Source organism: Crocodylus siamensis, chromosome 5 (genome assembly GCF_052110815.1).
Source record: "Crocodylus siamensis isolate JL-2025a chromosome 5, ASM5211081v1, whole genome shotgun sequence".
Lineage (NCBI taxonomy): Eukaryota > Metazoa > Chordata > Crocodylia > Crocodylidae > Crocodylus > Crocodylus siamensis.
This window is the reverse complement of record NC_143399.1, coordinates 73,155,241-73,164,550: the sequence shown is the minus strand read 5'-3', so window position 1 is coordinate 73,164,550 and position 9,310 is coordinate 73,155,241.

The window sequence follows — 9,310 nt, the reverse complement described above, 5'->3', positions numbered from 1 at the left end:
TAAAAGTGAGCAGCCACTTTGTGCCCTGGGGCACACACATCAGCAGCCTGGACAAGACTCGTTCTGCGCAGTAGCCTCCCCATGTGCCCCCCTGGACAGGTCTGTCCCCCTCCAGAGCTCCTGCTTGGCCACAGGTGAGTGGTGCAAAGAACTGCAGCTTGCTGCACCCTTTGCCCAGCCCTGAGATGCCCCCAGGGCTGCTGGCTGGCTGTCTCTGGCAGCAGAGTCAGCGCCTGCTCCCTATTGCTGCTCATCCCCAGCACTATCTCCTGCGCACTATCTCCTGCATTTGCAGGTCTTGTGGTGAAGTGCCTCTGCCGCATGGCTCCCAGTCCCTGGCTGTGCCCCTGTGCTGGGTGCTGCTGGCAGCCACCCAGGGCTAGCCACACAGGGACAGCTGTGCGGGGGCCCAGGCCCTGTCCATGTGCACACGTCAGTGCCAACTGCCAGGGCCCCCAGCTGGACCCAGAACCTCATGGCACTCTGGGGCAACATTGATGTGCAGAGGCTGTTTGTGCAGGGCCCTGTTTATGAGGCCCTCTTGGGTAGGATGCAGGAGCAAGGGCACTTGGTGAGTCAGCGATGCATAAAGGTCAAGGTCTTGCGGGCACAGTGGATGACCATGACCAACTTCAGTTGTCAGTCTGGTCATGCCCAAAAGTCCATGGCCTTTTGGAGCTGACCCACATTTTGGTGTCCTGGAAACCAGGCTGTACCCCTGCAAGTGCCACCAGCAGGGGCAACTTGTCTGAGCTCCCGCCCTGCCCTGATACCTCCGGTGACATGTCACTGGAGAAGGGGCCTCAGGTCTTTAGCATCTCACCCTACCCTCCTCCCCCAGCTGCTGCATCCATTGGCAGCTCAGGAAGCCCTGTCCAGCGACTGCCTCACCCCTGGCGCAGCCCCACACCCCACCATAGGGAGTGGCCAATCATTCCACGACCTGCCACCAGCAGCACCAGCTTCTCCCCCAGAGTGTGGGGGGACATCCCCTGGCTGGGCACTGACCCACCACACACTGTGGGCTATGGACACTGGACGCAGCTGGGGAGGCCTGCATTGAGCCGCCAGTCTTGCCAGCCCCAGACATGTGTTAAGTCCTGCACTGAGGGAGGATCTCAGGGTAAAACTAAGGAACTGTGGCCTCGACAACCTTATGGTCCGATGGCTGTGGAACTGGCTCTGTGGTCAGACCCAGAGAGTGATAGTTGACGGAACCGAGTCAACATGGTGCATGGTAACCGGTGGCGTTCCCCAGGGTTCAATCCTCAGACCAGTACTCTTTAATATATTCATAAATGATCTGGATTTGGGTGTCAGAAGCAGACTGGCTGAGTTCGCTGATGACACTAATTATGGGAAGTACAAGGCAAGCTAGAGGACAGGGTCGTGATTCAGGCTGACCTGGACAGGCTTGTAAAGTGGAAGGATCAAAACCTGAAGACATTCAACACGGAGAAGTGCAAGGTGCTCCACCTGGGGAGAAAGAACCCACATCATACTCATAGGCTCAGCAGTGCTACACTCACTAGCACCATGAACGAAAGAGACTTGGGGGGTCATGATTGATCACAATATGAACATGAGCTACTAATGCGATGCCACAGCCAGCAAAGCAAATAAAACTGGCTTGCATCTACTGATACATCTCAGGCAAGATGCAAGAAGTCATCCTCCCACTTTACTCGGTCTCAGTGAGGCTGCAGCTGAAGTATTGCATCCAATTCTGGGCTCCGCACTTCAGAAAGGACATGGAGAAGCTTGACAGAGTCCAGAAGACAGCCACACGCATGGTTAGAGGTCAAGAGAGCAGGCCTTATGAGCAGAAGCTGAGAGGCATGGGACTCTTCAGCCTGAAGAAGCAAAGGCCTGGGGGTGACTTGGTGGCAGCCTATAACTATATAGGGGTGTGCATCAGGAACTGGGAAAACGTCTGTTCACCAGGGCACCCCAAGGGAAGACAAGGTCTAACGGTCTAATGGTCACAACCTGCTGGAAAACTGATTTAGACTGTACATAAGGAAAAACTTCTTTACTGCCCAAGTCTCCAGAGTCTGGACTAGACTCCCCCCAGAAGTACTTCAAGCACCTACTCTGGATACCTTGAAGAAATGCCTGGATGCTTATCTCACTGGGGTCATCTGACCCCAGCTGACTTCCTGCCCCTTAGGCAGGGGGCTGGACCCGATGATTGCAAGGTCCCTTTCAGCCCTAATGTCTATGAAATCTATTAAATTTATGTTGCAAACTCTCACACAAGGCTTTTGTCTCTTGCCTCTGCAGGCCCAACATCTAGATGTGGGGGAGAGGCCACCAGCCCCAGTGGGAATTTGGGCTCCGGATCACTGCCGCCCATCCCTAGAGCCACCCGGATGTGCCAGCTGCGCAGTGGTGAACCAGGAACCAAACCCTCCTGCTTCAGCGGCTGGTGGCGGAGGAGTGGGAGACACAGAAGCAGGTACAGGAAGCGTGGGAGCACGCTGGCAGGCAGAGGATGTTTTCTGGGCCCACATGGAGGCCCTGGAGAGGGAGGACCTGGAGCAGCTCCGGCAGCAGGGGGATGCTGACCACCAGGCCATGGAAACCATCCTGACCCTGGCTACTGTGTACATGCTCTCCACCGCCCAGCCCCCACATGGCTCCACAGGGCCCATGAGTCCTGTGTCTCTGCCTTGCAGCAGGCCCCCTCCTGGCCCTGTGAGGAGGTTCTTGGGCACATGCTGCCCACCAGACCCCTTGTCCCAGGACCTGCCGCCATCCACCTGGGCCTGAACCCTCCATTCTCTCCTACACCACACGGCTGAAGACCCAGCCACACATTAGGCTGCGACCCACTGGGGTTGCTGCGGCCCCCAGTCCTGCAGGGGAACATCCAGTCCTGCTGGGCACCTGGCCTGTGGCTCTTCCCTGTAGCACCCCCTTGAAGATCCAAATTATTGTAAATAGTTTTCCCTATGTATATAGTTTGTAAGTAGGTTTTGTATTGTTGGTGTGTGAGGAGGGTGGTGGAAGGGTGCTGTTTGTTGAAGGGGGAGTGGGGAGGAATGGGGGTGGGTGTTGCGAGGGTAATAACATTTTTTTGTTTCACTCATTTGCATGTCCTGAGAGTAGTGCTGGAGGTGGGCAGGGTTAAGGGGGGTGTGGGCAGCGGGGAAGGCAGGCTGGAGCAGGGGGTGCAGGAGGAGGGGGTTGGCTAAGGCCTCCCACAGATGGTGCCCTGGCTCTCGCTGGCAGATATGTGGCTGTCCTGGGGCCTGGATGGGGAGGGGTCCTGCTGGGGCCAGCAGGGTCAGCACCATGGCTGGTAGGAGTTTGGGGTGTTGATCATTGCTGTCAGGAGCCAAGCTGGAGCAGCGGAGCACTGGGCATCACTGGCAAGGGCATGGGAAGCCCTGGCATGGGCAAGAAGGGAGCTGCTGCATGGTACCCCTGTGCTGGGCAAGCAGGTCCTGGGCAGGAAAGGGGCTGGCCAGGGAATAGAGGCTGGATGTTGTTCCTAAGATGGCTGCCAAGTGCTGGCCCCTGGATCTGGCTTCAACATGGCTGGAAGCTGGAGCTCCCTCTGGTGTCTACAGGGGCACATGGCAGGATTGGAAGGACTTGAGACTAACTTTAGTCCCAAATCCTTGCGCATGTAGACACCTGCCAAAAATCGCTTCATCAGCATTAGCATAATGTGCATAAAATTTAGTGCTTATTTGCATACCTCCTAACTGTCGTACTGATCTCTGTCTTTTCCAACTTGGTTAATAATTGCCTATGAGGCAGTGTCAAAAAGCCTTGTTTAATGTTGATAAATTAAGTTCGGTGGCTTATGTTTATCCAAAAAGTCCATTACTTTATCATGACATAATATTACATTCATCTGACTGGATCACCCCCTGAAAAAAACACATTATTTCTTGCCCTGTTTTCAATTTTCTTTCATATTTTTAAAATACCCTTTCTTCTGTATCCATTTTGAAGTATCCATACCTACCATTATAGTCAAGCAAAAAGGCCTATACGTCCTTGGGCCACTCTTTTTCCTTTATTTTAAAAAGAAGCACCACGTTTTCTATTCTCCAGTCATAGGAGACTGTCGATGAGTTGACAGATTCAGTATAGAAATATGCTAGAGGAGCTGCTATTTTTGTGACAATTCTTTCAGACATTATAATGGTAATTTCTATATTCACATCCTCCTTGCCCAGGGGTTTGCCACCAAATTCCTCAGTTATTTCTTCATGCTGACTGAAGGCCAAAGGAAAGTGTTTGGTTCAGTTCTTGGACCATGCCTAGGTTGTCCTTCCATCCTACCCAATCTGTCCTTTCTATCTGTTTCCCAAATTTCTAGCTGAAATGTGTGTGAACAGCCATGCTGTTTCTCTCCACAACCCCTCCAGACTTTGGTGCTCTTCCCTCCTTCACCATCTTTTTCATCCTTCAGGCCACCCTCCTGTTGTACAGTTCTTCTTGGTGTGTATGTTTTGTGGCATTCTCCAAGCATTTCCCCCTTGAGTTTCTAGTTTAAAGCTCTTCTTGTTGGACCAGCTTTATTCTTGGAAAGTTATTTCCTCACTTACTCAAGTGAAAGCTGTCCTCCATCCACAGACGCCTGCCAACGGTTGTACATCCCCAAAACGTCTTAATATCACTGTGAGTGGGAGCCATCTCATTGTTTCTCCTCATTGTCTTGTCCAGCTTCCTCCATCCTTTCTCTGGGACAGGAAGGATCACACCAGAAGGAAAGCATCCCAGAGACTGCCTCACTGGGACGAGAGTGAGGTATGCTGACTCCAGGGACTGTGGGAATACACCCTAATTTGCATAGTCCTCTAAGGGTGAGTTTGCAGTCCTTTGGTGATTCTGCCTGCCCTGGTCTGCAAAGCCATTTACATTGCATATGAGGTTCTCCTGGGCTGGGGATACCAGCCTCAGTCCAGTGCCACGCTAACTCAGGGGAGTGAGACAAGTAGTCTTTCCACATTTAATCTAATCTAGCCCTCAGGTAGAGGGCCTGCATGGCTCAGGTGGTGGGGAATGAAGCATGGGGAACTTTCCCTTTTGTGGGGACTGGCTCTAATCCAGCCCTAGGGCGGGGGACTGACTGACTGCCCTAGGGCAGTAGGGAATGAGACATGGAGGCTTCTGTCTCTTGGTTCCTGTGATGGCAGGACTCTACAGTGCCAGATGCTGACTGAAACTGTCCAGTTTCTAAACAGATAATAGGAGAAACTGAGGCACAGAAGGGGCTGTGACCTGTCCAGGCCAGCACTAGAGGCAGGACTAACACTTCACTGTTCTACTTTCCCACTCAGGTCCTTGATCCCTGCACTGTGCACAGGGGATGTGCACTGCTCTTTAAAACAGACCCAAAACATGACCTGGTTCTCCAGTTTCTGGAACAAGAGCACTTCCCTGCAATCATGTTAGGAGCAGCTGGGCTGAATTGTTTCCATTCTCTCTCTACCCTTCTCTCTGCCCTTTCATACTCTCTGTGCAGTCACACAGGGGCTGTTACTTCCTGTTCACCTTTCCCCATGCTGTTTTTTTCCCTACTAGGGCTCCCACTCTGTGCTCCAGTTTTTCCCAGGGTGGATTCATTGTGTTGGTCCCTTTCCCCATCAGGCCATTGTGGCAGGACTGATGGGACAGGATTTTGCAGATCAAGACAGTGGGAGGGCAGTGCCAGCCAGGTGAGGAGTGAACAAGGCCCCACAGGACTGAGGGGTGTCAAGCCCATCTTAAGGCCCGACCAGCTGACCCTGAAGCTTCCCCACCCTGCCTAATGCAGAGTAAGCTTTAGCCTGACAACAAAATGGGGAGGGAACAAATGACAGACAAGTTAGAGCCACCAGCAGATGTAAACTGGAGTTAGTGGGTCATGTCCTAGGATGGTGTGAGTAGATACTGCTGCCCTGGATCAATCAGGAAGATTGCCAGCTGTTGTAAATAGACCCAGCTGCACCTCTGTCAATGGGACCAGTTCCCCAGATGATGTATAATGGTGCCTGTGCTCCACCAAGTTATGCTCCCTGAGGTAACTAAGAAACTGGCTCTTATCTTGTCGATCCAATAATACCCAGATCCAGGTGAATACTGGCTGATTGTGAAATTTGTTAATAATTAATACATGGTATTTGATTGTGTTTAATAAGTGGCCAGTGACCTTCCAAGCACTTTGGTGACTAAGTATGGCTCTGTACCCAAAGCTGCATGTCTGTCATCAGGAGAATGGAGCATGTACTGGGCAGGGGATAGAAGATGGGCTTCTTCTCTATCAAGCCAGTTCTGTGGGATTTTTTTTGTCCCAATTCATTCCTTTCTCAGGTCTGCTACCTGCAGAAGGATAGTCACCTGGGTCTGGGAAGTACCAGACTACCTGGGGGAGGCAGCGTAGGAAACTTAATCTAAGGGAGAATAGGAACAGGGGCCAAGAACCCTGCAGGTGAGAGTTCGACAGTGCTGGAGCCTGTGAGAAGGCTCAAAGTACCAGCCCAGCAATGGCTTTTGTAGGCTGTGAGGATGAATATAGAGCAGTAGCTTGGACAGTCCCACCATCTACCCCCATAATTGCCTTAAGCTATCTGCAGCCTCACTGTACGGTTTATACTCAAGGCAGCTCCCTCCCTTGGAGTGGTCACCTCAGGCTACACAGGTTCAGGTTTTCCTGATGGTCAGACATCCCACTCTATAAATAGTTGGCAAAGGCAGCTCAGGTTCTAATGAATGCTCAAGACCCCAGGAGCAGCAGTCCTGGGGATGGGTGGGCAGGTTTTATTCCAGCCTGGTTTGAAAACCACCAGTTCTGCTAAATCCAGAAGTATGAGTTGTCCTGACTTGTGCACTGGCAGCACTCTGGGTTTCTCCTGCTCTGTGCCATAGGAACCATGGGCTCAGAATACCAAATGGTGTTCCTGGTCCCCCAAGGGTTGCTATTATGTTAAATCTAGTGAGACCACGTCTCACAGAAGATGTTCACTTCACCTCCTTTCCCTAAACTCAAGGGAAAATTGGGCTCTCCCTGGTTTGGAAGGAGCTGGTTTAGTTTCCTTATTTGGGCAAGATGCCACCTACATAATTCCATGACAACATTCTTTAGAGAGAAGAAATTATCTTTTAGTGTCTGTTCAGCACCTGGCATGAAGGTAGTGCCCTGTTTAGGTAGTGCTTGATGTGATAGTTCCCAGTATTGGGGACTCTGTTTCTGGGAAGTGTCTGGGGATGCTAGTCTCAGTGCTTCTGTCCCTCTACAGTGCCCATTGTGAAGGGGTCCCAATCTTTGTGACTCTTGGGTAGCTCCAATGTGAGATGGGACCCTAATCTCATTTATGTGGCACCTGAGCCGTGATAACATGGCTGGTTCTGATCTTTTGATCCTTGTGTTTGGGCAGTGACCAATATGCAGAGGCCCCCATATTGCTTATTTTGTGTATGCCACTAACCCAACAGCAGTTTTATGTTTGTGCAGGGCATGGCATAGGAGCACCCCAAATCTTTGTTAATCTCTGTCTGTGGAGCACAAGGCACAAAAAGAGCAGGATGTTCCTGCTTTGCTGTGAGTGCACCAGCTGGCACACTGCTGAGCTCCAGGACTCTTGGTTCAAGAAGCATGCAGCATTCTCCATTATTCTGTGTTTGTGCAGCTGGCAATACAACCAGGGCCCCATTGTCAGTGACTTTTTGCCACCCTGAACTCTGGCATATTGGGTCTCCAGTCCACCCATCCTGACTTGGTCCTGGGAGTGGCAGGGGTTCCTGGGTTGTACTGTTAAGTCCATATTTAGTAATACTGGATCATTATAGAACCATAGAAAGTTAGGGTTGGAAGGGACCTCAGGAGGTCATCTAGTCCAACCCTCTGCTCAAAGCAGGACCATCCCCAACTAGACCATCCCAGCTAAAGCTTTGTCTAGCTGGGTCTTCTAAACCTCCAAGGATGGAGCTTCTACCACCTCTCTGGATAACCTGTTCCAGTGTTTTACTACTCTTCCAGTGAGAAAATTCTTCCTAATATCTAATCTAAACTTCCCTTGCTGCAACTTGAGACTGTTTCTCCTTATGCCATCTGCTACCACTAAGAACAGTTTAGCTCCATCCTCTTCAAACCCCCCTTCAAGTAGTTGAAGGCTGCTATTAAGTTGATTAAATAAGCCCAGTTCCCTCAGTCTTTCTTCATAAGTTATGTGCTCCAGCACCCTTACCATTTTTGTCATCCTCCTCTGGACCTCTCCAATTTGTCCACATCCGCCCTATAGTGGGGGGCCCAAAACTGAACACAGTACTCCAGATGTGGCCTCAGCAGTCCTGAATAGAGGGGAATAATTCTTCCCCTGGCCTACTGGCAGCACACCTACCAATGCAGCTCAGGATGCCTTTAGCCTTCTTTGCAACAAGGGCACCCTGCTGGCTCATATTCAGCTTATTGCCCACTGTAACCCCCAAGTCCTTTTCTGCAGAGCTGCTGCCCAGCAGGTCAGCCCCTAGCCTTTACTGGTACATGGGACTGTTCCGTCCTAAGTGCAGGACTTTGTGCTTGTCCTTGTTGAACCTCATGAAATTCCTTTTGGCCCAATCCTCCAATTTATCTAGGCCACTCTGAATCCTAGCCCTACACTCCAGCATATCTACTATTCCCCCCAGCTTGGGTGTCATCTTCAAACTTGTTGAGGGTGCGCTTTCTACCATCTCCCAGGTTGTTGATAAAGACATTGAACAAAACCTGCCCCAGGACCGACCCCTGGGGCACTCTACTTGATACCGGCTGCCAACAAGACATTGAGCCGTTGATTGCTACTCTCTGAGCCCAATGCTCCAGCCAGTTCTCTGTCAACCTCACAGTCCATTCATTCAGCCCATACTTCCTTAGCTTACTTGCGAGAATGTTGTGGAAGACCATATCAAAAGCCTTGCTAAAATCAAGGTACACCACATTGACCAGTCTCCCCGCATCCACAGAACCAGTCATCTCATCATAGAAGATAATCAAGTTAGTCAGGCATGACTTGTCGTTGGTGAATCCATGCTGAGTGTTCCTAATCACCTTTTTCTCCTCCAAGTACTTAGAAATGGATTCCTTGAGGATTTGCTTCATGATTTTTCTATGACTGAGCTCAGGCTGACTGGTCTGTAGTTCCCTGGATCCTCCTTTCCCCCTTTCTTAAATATGGGCACTATGTTTGCCCTTTTCCAATCATCCAGGACCTCTCCTGATCACCATGAGTTTTCAAAGATGATGGCCAACGGTTCTGCGACCACATCCTCCAACTCCCTCAGCACCCTCAGGTGCATTCCATTCAGCCCCATGGACTTGTACACATCCAGCTTT